Raw genomic sequence first — 18,900 nt, 5'->3', positions numbered from 1 at the left:
TAATTCCACAACACATTCTGAAAGCTTCCATTTTCACCATCACAATAAATATACTAGACCACTCACTGACATCCACTACTGAATATGCATAAGTCTTTAAAAAAGTTTACCTTGCTGAAGTCTGATATGCTATGTCAATGAAATCCAAGTGCAGTTTCTTTAGGACATGTAAGAAAGGGTTCTGAGGTGTATCTGCTCTGACTCTCAGCACAAACAAAACTCAGGCACTGAATAGAGTAGCCCTGCCTGCTAATACAGTCTTGGAAATAAATGTCAAGCATGCTTTCATCTACACTCAAAACTGAACCAAGTTGTCTAAAGGGACAACATACCCTTTCACATACCCACTCATCTGGAATGAAACACTTTCTCCATGGTACATGGGACTGGAGAAAAAAACAAGAAGAAATTAATTTCAACACTGAGAGGAACTCTTTTTTTTTTATTTTTAATTTACAGATTTGCACACATTACTCTCTCTGACTTGTTTAAAATGTGGGATGGAAATTGGCTTCACAGTTGATGACAGATCTTGATCTCATGGGACATAAGGAGACAACAGCTTGAGCTACAAATGAAAGTGCAATTAGAATTAGTTACATCATGCTTTAATTTTTAGTCACCCCACAGTATCAATCACACACAGTTTATACTGGAAAATAAATACCAAGGAACACAGGTTAAAAATGATGGAACTAAAAGCAAGTAAAAGGAAGCATCAGTACCTTTCTAAGAAGTTTGGGGCGGGGGGAGTGATTCCCCATAAGAAAGATAAATGTAGGTGTGTTTACTGTCTTCCAGAAGGATGCCTTGCTCCACACAGAGTTGATCCAAATCAGATTCAACATACAAAGTCCCTGAAGGAAACACTCAGCTTTACCGACTATAACTAAGAGTTTTTAAAATACAAATAAGTTTTTTTCAGAAGGGATAGGCAGTTTGTTATAGTCTCTTCCCTGCATAACTAAAATATTAGCAGATTTTTAATTCTTTTGCTGTTCGGATCGTTTTAATCCTCACTACCCTCACATGGCTTTTACTAATCAGATATTGAGGGAAAATGTGTGTTTATCAATTCATATTTCCTGCGGAATAATGTGAATCCTAGCTCCTCAATGTTCAGGAGAAATGCCTAAGAGCAAGTATTTTGTTTATACACAACTTGATTAAAACTAAACATAATGCAACTGCTCATAGGTTATGAGACAGCTAAAACAATCTCCAGCTCCCTTCTGAGCACTGGGGGAAGAAAGAGGATTCAAAATGCAAAACTAGTTTCAGACTTTAAAATGAAATTATGTGAGCCATCCAGACATAGTGTAAATGCCACTGAATGTTAAACCAAACAGGTAATCTTCTCCCCAGGGGAAAAAAATCCAGAAGTTTTAATGTTCAAGCATGGGATTAAGTAAAATTACAGTCTACCCTCTGTTCCACCAACTCCAACCATAACCAACCCAATTCTGCAAAGAAATAAGTATCCTTCTTCCACACAGATTACAAATAAAGCCAATGTTTGCCAGGACTGCATCTAGGGTTGTTATTTACACCATCTTCACAGTCAGCATTGACTGGCAAAGAGACCAGACCAGACCTGACTCCCAGCTGGGCTCTTCAGCTTACCATTACTTTAGCAAGACAGAAACAGGAAAGAACTCACTGTCTTAATGTCTCAGTAGTTTCTGACAGCAGCTGCTACTCCCCCTTTGCAGGACAGAGGGACAAAGTCATTCCAAATTTAACAGGCTTGCAGAGCAGTTTCACATACAACCCTGGTACAATCATAATAAAATCAAAGAAACAGACCATAAATGAATCCTTCAGTGTGATAAATAGAAACCTCAGCCCACCCTCCAGACACAGTGTGGCAGCAGAACTGATGTAGGTCCAGAGTGCCAGAACAGCCTAAAGAGTGATGCCAATGTGTGAAAGTGCAGACAGGAAGAAAAGTCCTTTCTCTGAAGAGAGCCCAAGACAAAACAAAATGTTCTCAGTGTGTGGTGATTATCCAAGTGGCCTTGTACTAAACACCCCTCACAACCATTTGTACCAATCAAGCCTTCTGAACTCTCTTTCCTTGCAGGTGCCCCTATATAGGGTACAAGCCCAGGCACACTCAGGATGCTTCTTACCTTGAATAACCTTCAGTCCATGATCCTGGTTCAGGAAAGGATTAAATAGCATATATCTATGCTCTTTTAAGCAAAGCTAGAAGCATGCACTTAAATTTCTGATATGGTGGCATCTAAGTTATATTTAAACACTCTGCAAAATACGTTTCTTATAGAAGAAGAATGTGAGAAAGGAGGAACTATCAACACTCCTCCTTCCTTTTAACAGACAGAGAAGGAGACTCAGGACCAGTCAAAATGTCTGTGGCAGAGCTTGGTACAAGCACTAGTCTTACTGTTAGTAATTTTAATAATTTTAACATCAAAATATTTTATCTATTTAAAAAGTAATTTTAGTATGCAACTGGATAGAAGAGTAGGCAATAAGGTGAAATGCAATATTCTAACAATAAGAAAGCATGCCCCCATCACTGAAAAAATGTGAAAGTCAGTGTAAATGTTTTGCTATAGCATCCCTATTTTATAATGTTTGGACCACTGATCAGATAGAAAAAAGCTATCAACAGATCAAGACTGTAAGAATTCAAAATCATCATTAGGGTCCACAAAATATTACTAAAATACTACTATTTAAAAATTTCTGAATTATTATGTTAAACATCTGTACTATTGTGTGTCAAGAAAGTGAAGCATTCTTATCTGTATAGTATCTCAGGTAAACAGAGGATGACATCAAAGGAAATAACTGACAAAACCTTCCAAGTACACAAATTAGTCCACAGACATATTTCATTATTTTTTATTCCTTGCAACCTGTTAGTCAAATTTTGATTTTAAAATAAATTGCTTCAGAACTTGGCTCCCTCCTTTCACTTCAAGAAAAATGGACAAGAATGGTTCAACAAAAATTCCTTTGCATTTGTAAAATATACCTTCCTCTTCAGCTAGAACTCATAAAAGGACATTTTCCTTATGTCAAATTTTGCCACAAAAATGTAATTCTGGCTCAGTTATTTTTATTCCTCTTCTCACTTGCTTGACCAGTTCAAATTATACAACTGGGAAAACTGAGTCTTGTTAACTGAGCTGCAGCTTAGTTAGTTCAAAGGCAGCTGGGAACAACAGGTATCTTCCACGACATGCCCAAATAAGAGGGGAAACCTTCACATTTTGTTGGGGAAAGTCAGACTGCAGAAGTTTTAGAGAGAATTAAAACAGGCAGGAATAATGTTCCGTTTTGTCAGATGCATTCAACATTTTTAAACTGAATGGCAGAGTTGCAAGCTCAGGATTTCTCCCTTGCTGCCTGCCAAGCAACTCAGACCTTCAGCCCTTTCTTTTTACTTCAGTCTACTTAATGAATGGCAACACAACACAAAATCCCTGATTCAGTTCTGAGCCTATTTACAATCCATCAGTCCAAGAAAGAGAGCAGATCCTGAGTATTTTGCTAATAAGCCCATCCTTAATATACAGACATTAGCAGAGAGGCATCATTTCCCCAGGGTAAATACAATGGAGTTTTTTTACATAACTGGTGAAGCTGCAATGAGCTTCTACACACTATATCGTCAAGTCTAAACGTCTATGTCGACATCCATATTAAAACTTCCAACTTTTAAAATCACAAGTTATCACTCATTTTTACCTCCAAAGACTCACTAGATGCCTAGCATAAAATTCAGTTGCTTTGAAGACACAGGTCAGAGGCCCTACTCAGGGAAAAGGATGAACTAGTGAGCTAGGTGAAAAAAATGCTAAGCTTAACCTAATTTCTAACAAAACATTTCATGCAAAGATTTCCAGAATGAAGTATTTATACTTTGGTGTTGGAAACATGTCTTAGATTTGTTTTCCATGTCAGAGGGCAGATGAAGAATGACCTAACAGAAGAGCCAAATGGCAAATTATGTTGTGTTGTGTTGAATTCAGAAAAGAGGGACAACTATGTTTAAGTCTTTGTTTCAGGCCAAGGAAAGCAAAGATTCAGACTTTTATTTACCATTATGTACTTTTAGTGTCCTAAATACCTTAATAGTTTCTGTTCCATTATAGCAGCTTTTCACCTTTGCATTCCTTATTTTCTAGCAAATTTCAAAGTATCTAAAGCTTTCCCTAGGTTCAACCAAGACCAACAAGAAAGACTTATTTCAGATGGTGGTCTGTGCACTCAGAAGCTTTGCAAACCCAGCTCATAGCTCACTATACCCCACTCAGCTCTGCATGAGCAATTCCATTGACTTGCACAGATCTGTGCCCAATTCCTCAAGGTCTGATTAAACAATGATCTCTAAAATGCTCCTGAGCAGACCTCAAAGCTGCTTCCATTTATTATTTTGTGCTACAAGCAACTATTCTGCTATCCAGCATTAATTTAAAACCAATTGCACAGCACCACAGCCAGCTAGTTATCTAAATATACCTGAGATAGGTAAGGCTCAATTACACTGGAGTGAAGAATACACATAAGAGATTCATCACCAATTCAGATGGATATCAATAAAAGATATAATCAGCAAGGGACTGCATGAATATATAAGAATGTGGACCCATTTTGTGAGTTAATTCTCTTGTATTTCATTACAAACAACTTTCAATCATTTCTTTTTCTCATATTGATTGATTGGGTGGAGTGAACAAGACAAAACTTTTTAAACAGTGTGTCTCGGTTTTGAAAGACAGGTGTCTGCTAAGGAAGGCAGAGGGCCCCTTGAAGTGGCAGATATAACCCCTTTTCCCTCTGAGTTATTATATTTTGAAATCAAGAGCCTTTAGGCGAAGATGTGGGAAATAGGAATAACAGTTCTTTACTATATATATATATATGTATATAACCAGTCAAACAAAACAACAACAACTCTGGCAGTAACAGCAATCACAAACCCAGTCCCAGCCTTCTCGGCTGTCAGGCCCTTTCCCCTCGGGTGCAGTTCCGCTCGCAGCCGGCAGGGGCGCTGGCGGCTCCCGGTGAGCAGGGCGGGTGCGATGGTTCCCCCGCGGCTGCAGGGGGCGCTCCGGAGCGAGCTCGGGAAACCCGCGGCTCTGGTGCCCTGGGATCCCGGGAAGGGATGGGACAAAGGCTTCACAAACCCCTGGGCAGCTGATCCCGGGCTCTCAGGAACAGCAGGCTGAAACAGCAGGCTAGAACGGCGGCTGGAACGGCAGGGACGGACGCAAATCCCGGGTGGCAGGCGAGATGTATCCAGATGGGAGAACCCCACGGAGGCCCAGGCAGGCAGGGCGAGCAGGGCTACAGCGTAGCGAAAACTCGAAGCAGCAGCGGGGCAGGGCAGCCACAGCCCGGTCTCCAGCAGGGCAGGGAAAGCGGCTTTTGGGGTCCCGGCGTTGCTTCCAGCAGGAAGAAAGAACGGCCAAAAAGAAAGAAGCAGCAGCTCCTTTCTCTGCAGCTTCTCTCTCCGGACGCTCAGAGTGAACTGACCCCACACCCAGGTGTAGACAAAAGAGTAGCCAGGTCCGCCCCACTCCCCTTTTGTCTTTCTTAAGTACAGCTATTTGTCCCCTAGCAACATGCATATGGGAGAAAATTCCTTTAACAGGAAAAAAAACAGACTAAACTAAAACCCCAACACAGTGTAAGTCTGTGCACAGAGCCCATGATCTAGTCCATAAAAGCCAGTGAATTTTTTTTACTGTTCTGGACAGAATTATTCCAATGACAGACTCTAGCCAATGCCCAGACCATCTGGTAAATTTTGTCTTACCCAGGGTCTAGGTGTGGATTTCACTGGTGAACTTCTCCACATGGATTTTTCTCACCATCCCCCAGCCCATGAGAGCAGCCCCAGCAACACAGCAGATCCCAGGCACCGGACAGCAGATTGCACAGCAGACCCCGCTTCTGGCAGAGCAGACCCTGGCAAAAGCAGCCAGCAAGTCACCAAGAATGGACCAAGGATCATCAAAAAAAAGGAGGGTTCAGAGTGACCAAAAAATTGGGGTAGAAACTGTGGCATAATTCCCAAGCCAGGCACTCTGAGAATGTGCTTAGAGATATTGTGTAATAGACCAGGAACCTTGAATGAATCTCGACAACTCATTGGGTATGTGATGTATTTATTAGATACTAAGAGTAGCTCAAGAGCAGTGGGAGAAACATGCTGAAGGAATATTCCTCATGATCAAGAGCAGGCCAATGGAAACAAAAGGGAGATGCATGTGGCTTCTTTCTTCTTATTTCAACTTCCTCCCCTGAGAATTTTCTTAGGTCTTAGAAGCGTTTGGATATTTATTCTCCTTATTTGATAGATGCAAAGACAGCTGGAGTCACACATTCTTATATACTGGAATATAAGTATTTTGTGCCACACATGAATGTAGAAAAGCAAGCAAAAATGAAAGACTTTGGGACATCTACTGTCAGACAAAGCCTCAAATCCATTCCATTTGTACAGTAGATTGGTTTTGTTGCTTCTTTTCATTTAAGGGAAATAAAAAGTTTTCTTTCAGAATGAATAACATGCAAAGCTTTGGAGCTCTGCATCCAAACAAGATTTTAGCAGTGAAAGCATACATTCATCTTTTTTTATTATTATTAATACCACTATTTCTATTATGTGATTTTCTTTCCCAAAGGTTTGTTACCTGGGTGAGTTCTCACCTTATCTATCATTGGAATAATTTATCAGTCCTGCACCCATGGGAAAAGGAAAGGTTTTCTTTTCTTCTTCCTTGAATGTTATCTGCTCCAAGACAAAATATAACACCTGCTGTTTTCTATCAAATACTTATGACTAGAAAAAAATAACACTATATTTGATATTGTATCTCTTTGTGAATGTCCCCAAGTTATAATTTTCCATGGAATATACAATTAGCATACACACAAGAGAAACAAAACTAAAAATAAGGATCGAGCTAAGTCTGCTTTTCTAAGCAAAAGGAATAGCAAATGTGGAAATAGGTCATTTTACAGAGTCTCCTGGTCCTACAGATCTGCAGACAGGTTTCTGATGGGTGCTGGGAGCTCTGCTGGGAGTGACAGGCAGAGGCAGGGATTGCTGGTGTGAGGTAGTGCCCAGCTCACCCCACAGTGGGGATCTCAGCTCTGCGGCACGCGCACATGAGCCAGCCTTTGGGCTAACACAGCCTCGGGAGCGCTCACTGATTGGGATGCTCCCCTTGCTGCGTGTGTTAACGGTGGACTCGATGCTCTTGGAGTTCTTTCCCAACCTTAACAATTCTGTGATTCTATGATAACACAGTGTCCAGAACCCACTGCAGCAGGAAGGAGGGGAAACAATTTAACAGACACTTAAGCAAACTAAGGCCAGAGTGATTCAGGGGCTGAAGAAGAACTTTGACACATTCTGCATCCCATTTTGTCAGAGGAAACATGCTGGACCCTGCTGAGGACACAAGCCTGCGCCTCTGTGGGCATCCTGCTTTCTTCAACATGCACAGACACACTCTGGTCCCCTACAAACATTTGCTGGCACTAAGAGTCCTTGTGCCTGACATACCAGTGCCCCGGTGTCCTTGCACAGATGCATTTATCCCAGAAAAACTGCACTTTTGTAGACAATGCTGAAAGCATCCCATAATTTTCCTGTTACAAACTGTACCCTCAGCAAGAGCACCTTGATAACAGAAATCAGCACAACCACACCAGCATATCCATACCAGCACTATGTCTGGTCTGAAGTCCTGCACCTTGACCCCTCTTTCCTCTTCAGCTTTCACCTGTCTGAATTACCACCTTTCACTTTCTCTTACAGCTTTTTCCTTCAGCCTTGATCATCAATTTCCCTGCTGCACAAAGGATGCTGAGGCAGGGGAATGTGCACAAAGATTTATTAGCAGGATCCACTGCTGATGACACACATCGACTCTAATAGACAAAGTAATCTTGAGGAGAAAAAAAACAAAAGCAAAAGCAGAGAAGGGAAGAGAAAATAGAACAGGAGAGAGGAAAATGCAGAGAGGGGGAGAAAAACTCCCTGAAGGCCAGTCAGTAAGGGCAGACGTGGGGTTCCAGGTGAGCCTCATCCTCTGGACAGTGTCTCCAGTGATGATGAAGGAGGAGGACTTTTCCCCTCATCCTAAATGTTTCACTGAAATCTACTCAAATTCCCTACAGACTGCTACTGCTTATGACGGTGTTAGCACAGACCAGACTACACTAATAAGATGTACATCACTGTACATCAACTGATTTTTAAGCTTTTTTCCCACTTATTGGATGTTTATTGAGCATTTGGATGACTATTATCTACTTGTTGTACAAAGTGTTTGGTTTCTCTACTATAAATTAAAGTCTATTCATATTTTAGTGATTGTAATTATCTCACAGTGCTTCCTAATGTAGCTCTCAACTCATACTGAGGTAGCAATGCCAGAACTAGGCATCTGTCTGCAGATTAAAACAGAACTCAGCTTTCTGGTTTCCAAAGACAAACCAGAATTTGTACCATCCTATCCTTGAATTAAACTAGTATGCTCACTACATTTCTGGTTATCACAAGTAGGGCAGGTTTATATAAGAAAACAGAATCCAAACCAGCAGGGGAACCTCAGCAAGGGAGCTAAGGACTAAATGCACATGGTGAGTAAATTATCCTCTCATCTTCCAAACTGCTCCCTCTGGATGGCATTAATGACATGCATTAGTTGTGTGCACCAGCACAGAAAAAAACTGAGGCATGTTTCTGAACAATTAATGATCACTTTATCAAGACGGAACAGGTGGACTATATAGGATGGCAGCAACTAGACAAATATGTCATGTTGTATTTCCCACTGATTCATTTACTAAATGCCTTTCACATTGTTGCCCCCCCCCCCCCCAACTTTCCCCTGCCCCTAGCCTTGGCCACTCCCTTGGGCTCTCGCTACTGGTTCCTGTACCCCAACTCCGCCCATGTACCGCCCCTGCAAGCTGACAAAACCCCCCTGCACCCGGAGCATGAGGTCTCTCGGCCTCTGGGGGTCTCTGGGAGAAGATGTAAGATTAAAGATCCTCTAAAACCCTTGTGGAGGGACCCTTCTCGCCTCCTTCGCCGTCACTGTGTTGTAGAGCTGATAGCGGGTGGGAGCAAAACTGTGGAGCTGTCCAAAATGGGCTATGGGAGGACAGAATGGCTGCCCTGCCGTAAGAAGCCCTGCTGAGCTCCCAGGGAAAGCTGCAGCTTGCTAAACCAAACCTAGCACTACAACACAAACTAAATTGTCAAATAAACAATTTGTGAACTTCAGTGTACTTCCAAGGATTAACTCTAATCTCTCCATTTGGATTCTGTCCTCAGTTTTCAATACAACAAGGTAAACTCACAAGTGTTTGTGGTATGTGCAGCCTTGCTGAGCCACTGACCATGTTTCTCTGAATTAAAACAGAATTCAATTACTACCATTCAAAGCGTAATAGAAGAAAAAAAAAAAGGACAGAAAATTGTTCAAAAAGTTCCAGAAAATGCACTGAATGTCAAAGACCGCAATCCAAGCAGTTTGTTTCTAGCATAATAGGATTAGGTGACTAAGTCCACATATCAACATTATGCTGCTAAATGCACTGGGAAGCCACCACTGAACCTGAAAGTGAAGATCCAGAGTAAGACAAGACAAGACAGACAAGCATAAGGACTCCAGTCCCTGAATAGTTACAAGTGATTTACTGACACTGGTATGGGAAGGAAGGAGACAGGCCCACTGCGCTGCATCAGGATGGTGGACCAGCCCACAGGGCACCATCCCGGGAAGCATGGGCTCTGGTGACAGGCAGAGGGGCTTCCAAGATGCCCACTCATTCCACAGATGAAGGGAAACAGGGGTCAGTGAAGTCCATTCCCTGGGAAGCATGTCTGTGCTTACCTGGTGGTCCAGCCAGGCAAAGCACATGCCACTCCCCAGGAGCAGGGGCTGTAATCTCAGGTTCCCTCGAGTCTTGTGTAGAAGATGTAGAATTTCAGTGCTCCCTGACTCTTGTAGAAGATGGGTGATAATGCCAACACCAGACTGGCAATTAGGACCACCCTGTATGTCCTGTGGGTTTCCTATATTCTCAGATGAAACATTGCATTGCAAGTGAATTCCAAGACACACTGGGGATTCTACATTCCCTAGGCTGCCAGTAGAGAGAGGAAGGAAGACTTCACATAGGAAGACTAGATCCTCACTAAATGCTGGTGGCTTTTCTTATGCCAATTTCAAGACATTTCCACCCTTACTTAAAATACTCAAAATTCATTTCCAAAGTGGTGATATTTGTAAATATTGATCTCCTGGGTTTCTTCTAAACAACCCAAACTAAACCCGATAAAGCAGTACTCCAGCAAATGAAAACATTTAACAGCTGGTATCTTTTTTTTCATGAAGAATATATGAACTTCATTTGGAAAAAGAACAAAAACAGAACAAAAAAATAGGTCAGAAGAGTAATTTCAGAAAATTGGTAATAAAAAGCAAGTCTTTCAGCTCCCACAAAACCCCATACATACAAAACCATTAGATCACACACTGTGGCAATGGAATAATTTGCCCTTTCAGGTACCTCTAAAAACTTGGTTGTAAAAATTTTGGATATATAGTATGCTGTTAACTCAGAAGATTACTTGTGTGGCATCTTTTACAAAAAGCTGTTATTCATTAGATCAATAATAGAATGGGACAACAGATTTATATTCCAAGAGGCTGTAGTTGCAGTTATAGACAGGATGATCATCCTGTCCTCTAAATTTCACCATTACAAAAGTTTGGTATAAACTAGAAAGTATCACCCAGTTAGAAACTTTTATAAAGAAGTCTTGAAAAAGAATAAACATAAAACCATTTCCAGCAAGCCCCCAGGTCCTAATTAGATGTGCACCAACCTTTGAAGAATCAATCTACACATAGTCCTCAGCCAAATTGTGCTAGTGCTTAAAACTAACAGACCCTTGCTAAAACTGTGTGATTTAAATTGTCCTGGGTTATCTTAAACTTCTCAGATGATCTCCTACTGCACAGCACCACAGGAGTGAATTGGTTTAAAGCACATGACATCCTCCAAGTACAAAATTACTACCAGAGCCTTGTTTCTGACCCAGAAACTGAGACTGCCTTTTTGTTACAGAACAGATGGTAGCAGGAAATCACCATTAAAGCATGCATCTTACAATTGGCATTTAGCACTGTTTCTAGTTTCTAAATGGGGTTTTCCTCTAAATAAATGCAACCAAAGCATTGTGAGAATTGCATTTTTGTCTTCTCTTATAGATTTGCAGGTTAGATATCTCAATATACCAGCAAAATTACTTTTGCTTCTAAATCTCAGGCCTACAAATTCACTCTGGGAAACAGGAAGTCAAGCTGGGTTTTTTCCATCTTAAACATTAGGACCAGAAATAAAGGCTTCACAAGACAAATTTAACTCTCAGTTGTGCTTCTGTAAATTTCCTACTTTTAAATCAAGCTTTTAGTTTTGAACACCACATCAGGTTAATTTAAATCTTATGGTTCTCAGGGCAAATATTTAGGTTTTGGAGTTGAGTTTGGAGGGCTAGAGGTTATAGGAGCACTGCTGATGCAGGAACTTGGGACCCTGATGGGACTTGGGACCCTGTTTTAGTTCAAAGGTGAGTGCTTCTGCCTCTTGTGCAGCAAACCATGTTGATGGCAACCACCAAAGCCCTGCAGCCATGCCCACCCTGCTAAGTGCCCACAGAATCACAGGGCAGGCTAAAGCACAGCACATTCCCTGAGCCACACTCTGCACACTCATTCTGCCTCAGTCACCTGTGCCACAGTGAGCCTATTTTCCATAAGGACATGCTGACCATAAAATCAGGATTTCTGATCCCCATATGGCCATAGGACATGACTGCAAGTCACAGAATCACAGAATCAACTAGATTGGAAAAGACCTTTGAGATCATCAAGTCCATCCTGTGACCTAACACCACCATGTCAACTATACCATGGCACTAAGCCACATCCCATCTTTTCTTAAACACCTCCAGGGACGATGACTCCACCATCTCCCTGAGCAGCCCATTCCAATGCCCAGTCACTCTTTCTGTGAAAAATTTTTTCCTAATGTCAAACCTAAACTTCCCCTGGTGTAGCTTAAGACTGTGTCCTCTTGTCCTATTGCTGGTTGCCAGGGAGAAAAGACTGACCCCCACAGGGTTACAAACTCCTTTCACACAGTTGTAGAGAGCAATAAGGTCTACCTTGAGCCTTCTTTTTCTCCTGGCTAAACACCCCCAGTTCCCTCAGCTGCTCCTCACAGGACTTGTGTTCCAGACCCTTCACCAGATTCATCATCCTTATCTGGACATGCTCCAGCACCTCAATATCCTTTCTAAATTGAGGGGCCCAGAACTGGACACAGGACTCAAGGTGCAGCCTCACCAGTGCTGAGTACAGTGGAAGAATCACTTCCCTGGTCCTGCTGGCCACACTACTCCTGATCCAGGCCAGGATTCCATTGGCCTTCTGGCAGGGGACAGAGGCTAAGCGAAAGCAGGCACACCCATGCTTAGCTCTCCTTCCTACCTGAACACTTTGCCCACGCTAAAAATTTACACAGGCTCATTTAGTATTTTCGTGCACTCCTCAGAGCTTGTGGAAAACTGCTTCAGCATTGGCTTGAGTTCAGTGAATTTGGCAAAGTCAGTTTGGGGTCAAGTGCAAGGTCTGGCTCACACGGGCAACACATTCTAACCACTGCACTGAGTTGCATAAAGACAATGTTGTTTCATGGGCAAGCAAGGAAAACTAGTGCCAGACCTGCCAATCTGGGACATTTCATTAAACAAAGCCCTGTCTCCAAGTCTTTTGTAAACCCATTAGTTTTAGACCAGCTCTAAAACACTGCAGCACAAATTCCAGAAAGCCCAGAAATTCTGTGACATAACATTTTTACCTGTTTGTGAAATGCTTCCTAATAAAGCAGACAACTAAAGGGAGCCCCAGAGAAATCTGGTAGTTCTCCCTGCTTAATTGGATGCACAAAGCTCCATAGCAATAGGGGTACATTTCTGAAAAAGCTGATGGCAAGCCATGCTTATTTATTTGTTCAGGTATACAGGTTCAAATTGCCTCAGCTAACTTATTTGGAACTAATGCCATTATAAATATTTGTAAATGTCAGAGATTATCCTCTTGGTTGATTTTGTATTACTTACTCTTCAGTGCTTTAAAATGATACAGTGCTGTCCTAATTTAAAAGTACTTTCTCCAAGTACATGCAAATGCACCAAATTCTAGTTTCCTATCGTTTTCAAGTAGGCCAGGTAATAGCACAATCAATCTTGTCAGAAGCAACACCTACCATCATATAACGGATACAGCTTCAGTGCATATTATGTTCTATTTTTATTTCTGAATTTTAGGTATATTATACTTTGCTTGAAATGTAAAGAAATAGGGGCCAGAGCTGTCTAAAGACACAAAAGCAAACCTTACTTAAAGTACTTAAAATTGCACAGTTCTTGTGTAGTTAAAATCAGCATGACCCTTACTACTTAGAGAATGGAACTATATACAAGACATAACAATAGGAATTCATATATTCAAAGTTTGTGCATTTTTCTGCTTTTCCTTCCTTTTACATTCTTAAGAAAGGCTTATATTCAAGGACGCATATCACTGTAAATACTCAATAGCACACTAAAACACATTCCCATTTTAATCCTAAAATAATGTGAGCAATAATCTAAACAGCAGCCCATGTATTTTTCTATCAGATCACTTAAAGAAAATCAGGTTTTACAAAAGCAAAGAGTAGCACTGGAAAAAAGAAGCAAAGAAATTACTTTGAAAGAGCACATCCAGAAAAGCATTTCTATAATTTACAATGGTCAAAAAATTGCATTAATGTTTGGATTTATCAGCTAAGGACTGATGTTGGTGATAACATCATTCTAGAAAATAGCAAATAGATCCATTCTAGAAATAGGAGTCTCTCTGTTTGGAAAGGCAGAATGAGGTAGCAAACTGAGACAAATCAGGGGAAGTAACTTTGAAATTATGTATTTGCCAAGACCATTGAGTGTTCTATATTGAGCAAAACAACCTACCAAACCAGCCTCACTGCAACATATACTTCTTCCTAACTAGGCACAGCTTATGAAAATCTTAGCACTTACTATTGTGTTCAGGAAGCCACTACATAGTCCATGGTAATTCCGTATCTATAAAATTTTCCCAACTGAAAATTCTGTTTACATTGGCAACACTCCTAATCTAGATGACCAGACATTACAAACAGTTCTTTGTGAATACAGTTAATTCCATTCTAAAATATAGATTATATTATGATAGCAAAAGAATTCTTTTCCTGATATAATACAAATCTTCCTTGGAAGATTTTTTATCAGAAAATCTTTTAAAGTGATAACAGAAAGCAATAATTCTGACATCCAAAAATGATAAATATGCAAGACACAAAACAAATTCTTTATTGTCGCCTTGTGAATGAATGAGAACATGAGGGGTTTTATATACTGGATGAGTTCATAATATCTCCCTTATGGTTTATTTGAACTTTTCCAGAGAAGAAAAATTATTTGCCTGGCCACATTTTATTACTTATAGCACAGATTAGACAGAATCTTCCTTCCTACCCAAGACATATTGCAGGTCTCTGTCAATGTCTCCTGAACACCCTTCTTTTGTGGGAGTCTTTCTTCAAAAATGGCAAAGGTGACCCCATGTAGATGAGGGATGAGATGCAACAAAAAACCTTAAGCATCATTAGCTATGGAGATCACACTGTTTTAGGCAAACTACCAAAGATGAGCAAGCAGTCTGCTAGAATGTTCAAAGTATTCTCACCAAATGTAAGGTGAGTTAGTGATACATCTATGAGAAAGGCATAATGGAGGATCAGCACAAATGCACACCATGCATACCAATTCAAATTGCCTTCCTAAATTCACAGAAAAGCACCTTCCTCATTTGTTTCTCTGAACAAGAATTGTTCTATACAGACAATAACTGATATTAAGAACTTTCCTAGGGTTCCTAGATTCAACATATTATGTAAATAATGGAATTCATAACTTTTCTTCATCTAAAACGTAATTATAGCTCTTATCTGTGATATAGAAAATCCTTTCCTGCAAGATGATCCTAATCAGGTTAACCTGAATTTTTGACATTGATTTGCATAGAAAAAATATTGGGACTCTGACTACTTATGCATGAAACAGCAGTTATCTGCCTCCGAGACATTTCCTACATTGGTACAGATCTGTCACCTTGCATGACTCTCCCAGCTTTCAAATTAAGCTTCTGAAGTGGTCTGATTTTCACATCACTGTTCCAAAGTCAGCAGCTATTACCCATAACTAATATAATATGACAACACTCCTCAATGTCTCACTCTTCAAATGCCCTTAGTAATTGCCATCATTCAATATTTAGAATTACGCATGCTGGGAAAATGTACCTCATAAATGTAGAGTCTGTTACGCACAGAGATTCCTCTCAAACTTTTATTCTCAAGTTTTCAGAGGTAATATGAGCCCTGTGGATGCAAATGCTTTTCAAAAGCACATACATTTCAAATACATTTCAAAGCAATGTTTTCTTCTATGGGGAACATCCTTGAAAATATAATAGAAGGCAAATTGCCCTCTGTTTGCCTGCTACCAGTCGCACTCAGTTTGCACTAGTTAAGCCATCCAGTCTACCTGGATGCCAGCAACCCACTAGAGTTAATACTGAGCTCTGCAGCCAATTTTGCCAACACAGCTCTAGATTACAGAAGGGGAATATTGACAAACAATGTAATATAATTACTGTTTATGTTCCTCAAGGTATGTTATCCTGCTGACTTGGTCTTTCTCTCCCAGAATCAAATATTTCTTTTATGACAGCTCTTCTTCTGTAACAGAGTTGATATCCTAACGCTGGGCTCAACTGCAAACCACCTGATTTTGTCACCCTTTCCCACCCTTTCCCTTTCACCTTGTCACATAAACAGATGCACTGAACCTACCAGCACTTGTAGAGCAAGGTATTACCTGAAATGAGTCAGGGTGACAGAACTGAACCCTTCGTGTTTAAGGGGGGTTTAATCTGTAGGTACCTGCCACCACCACCCGTTTGCACTGCTCTGGCAGTATAAAAGGACCTTGAAATGGGTGCAAATACAGATGTCAGATCAAAACCAGCACCATGCATGCATACTGCACAGTCATTAGCAAGGTACAGAGCATGAATGATGAACACAGGTGGTGTTCCTGTGCACAGCAGACCGACAACAAGTGACTAATGGATGTGCACGGCCAAATAACAGGAATAAAAGTAACCCAACAGTGCTCCACTCCTTTATCAGAAGTTCAACTGTCCAGACATAGATCCTTGCAGAGAAAGCGGGGAATGAAAATGTCCTACAACAACAGGAACTCCAGCCCTTAGACCACCAGTGGGAGTCACTGAGACCATGTAAGCTTTCCTAACGCTTTCTATTACAAACTTTATAGAAGTCTATCATAAACATTGAGACATGACTGAGGCCCAAAGAACCATGGCTCAAAACTCAGCAAGAGAAAGTTGCCATTGAAAATATAAGCATCGCCTGAGAGAACTCATTCTGAAGGAAATAAGCTTGTGTTCTACCAATGGTATGCAAGGTCAGGTTAAAAGAGTTAAACATGAACCAAGTATAAGGCAGAAATGTAAAAGTGGCTTTGGGCAAAAAACTATCTCCTAAAAAGATTGGCTTCACATCACCTGACTTCTTGGCACCTTAAGGTGAGAGAAGGCATTAACAAAAGCAGTATTTTTCCCTCTACCCTGAAATCTTAAGACTGTGACTTGGTCAGCCAGCTGAACGATCAACTGACCTTCCCTCCACCATCAAGTATTTGACAGGGTGTTATTTTATTAGTGCTAAAAAGCCTGATATCTCAGTCCATTACAGAGAGTTTCTGAGGGTAGAAGTCTTTTCAGCCTGCAGACATGTACAGAAGCATCTAGAGAAATCTTTAAAGACTTTTTAAAAGGAAATCAGTCAATTTCATGTACTTGACTGGTGCCAAGATTTTACTGTCACTGCCCTTGAAAGCATCCTCTGTTTGCATGGATAAAAAGGGTATTTAATTGTCTCAAATGCAAACTCACATGTATCAGTGTATTTACTCTGCAATAAACTACATTTTTGTTTTTTCCCCAATGGAAATAATATAATGGACTCAAACATACTGAAGCAAATTAAGTAGAAACAGAAGACACTTTTCTCAGAACCAATATGAACCCACTTATTTTAAAATGTCTTTTTCCTTTTGGGGATGTTTAAAATGTCTTTTTCCTTTTGGGGATGTTAACCTAACTAAAGATCAGGTAAATTTTGCTTTGCTTTAGTTTTAAGGGTTAGAAAAGAAACAGAGAAGAAAGCAAGCAAAAAGAGAAATGGCAAATATTTCAGATTATAATTAATTGAAAACATAGCCAAAGATGACAGCAAATGCAATCAAGAACAGAAGAGTTTAAACTAAGCAAGCAGATAGTATACGCAATGAAATGGGGATAAATTTAGAATGAGACTAGCAGCAAAAAAACCACCCCAAAATCTCCAAATCTCGAAACTTTTTCTGTTGAACAGGAAAATGCTCAGATAGGAGAACATGGAGAAAGACAGTAAGGAGAGCAATATACATTGCTGACAGTTAATATGACCATGTATTTTTTGTAGAAAAAAGGAAAAGTTTGTTCTGTAAGTGGGACTAGTTAGTCAGGATTCAAAATTTGGCCTATAAACACAGTTCATAATGGAAGAAGCAGTTTCTCGTCTTTAGAAAAAAGTAATTTTAAAAAATAGTGGAGATACTGCAGGTGATATAGAAATCTAGAAAGTGTTAAAGTAGAATAACTATGAACAAGATCTAAAAGTTTTGGAAAATTGTCAATTTTTTCCCAGTGTGATTAAATTCAATTAGTGCTAATCTTTCATTAGAAACCCTTTTAGAAAATAAATGATGGGCAATTTATTATACACTGTCCCTTTCTTAATGATGACTTTATAGAATAGATAGTAAATTTATTGCCTTTTATTTAAAAAATCCTATGGAAAATATATGAGCTAGCTTGTTGCACCTTTCAGCACTAACCCAACTACAGGAAGATAGCAATTTTTTCACCTAGGAGAAGTGCTTGAATTATTGATCTGCTCCACATGTGGTTGATCCTACATCTAAGTAAATATCCCAGCATTCATCAGCAAATCATACAGCATGCTCTTCAGCACAAACTACTACATTATCTTTTTGGGACACCCACCGAGATTCCATTAGTCCTATTTCCAGCTTTTAAAACTTGCATTCAGAGATTCCTCGAATCTTCCTTTCCTTTATGGGGATTCTCAAATTCAGATATGATACTTAAAGGAAAGCTCAAGTACATTTGTGGAAAACCTGAGGGGAGATAACAGATTTTTTCAGGCCACCCAGAAAGCTGGGATGCCTCATCCTCTTCTTTAACCACACTGACTAAAATGGCACATAACAATAGGGAGTTAGCACAGAAAAAGCTAGTCTTCAAATTTCACACAGCTTTGTGAGAGCGCTATTCTTTCACTGTTGGAAAGCAGAAGGAAGTGGTACCCATACCCATCCCTCCTGAAGAGGTTGCTGAGATATGTGTAGAGATTCACACAATTGAGACTGATGCTGCAAACTACAAAACAGTACCTCGCTGAAAAATATAATGAGGTATTCCTCAAAGTGTAAGCCAAAGTGGGAACAGACAGTGTTGCAGTGCATTTATCTAAGCAATCACAATTCACAGTTTCAGTTTCTTATTTTACTGCAATAGAAGCAGTAAAATAAGTATAATCAAAGAAACTCACTTGTCACTTGTCCAGATACATTTAAATAAGGGTGGATGT

The 18,900-nt window shown here is 40.2% G+C and overlaps 1 long non-coding RNA gene across 1 annotated transcript; it reads right to left on the bottom strand.

The window, feature by feature from the left end:
• Window positions 1–470: 470 nt before the first annotated feature.
• LOC121668200 lies at window positions 471–1,860 on the bottom strand. Its single transcript, XR_006017300.1, has 3 exons — window positions 1,661–1,860; window positions 726–857; window positions 471–568 (listed from the first exon to the last, which is right to left on the bottom strand). It is a non-coding gene; the product is annotated as an uncharacterized LOC121668200 (long non-coding RNA).
• Window positions 1,861–18,900: the final 17,040 nt, after the last annotated feature.

This window comes from Corvus kubaryi, unplaced genomic scaffold (assembly GCF_017639235.1).
Source record: "Corvus kubaryi isolate FWS band 111438036 unplaced genomic scaffold, C.kubaryi_AGA036_p1.0 37385, whole genome shotgun sequence".
NCBI classification, from domain to species: Eukaryota; Metazoa; Chordata; class Aves; order Passeriformes; family Corvidae; genus Corvus; species Corvus kubaryi.
The sequence above is the reverse complement of the archived record's forward strand: the minus strand, read 5'-3'. Positions and strand labels throughout refer to the sequence as shown.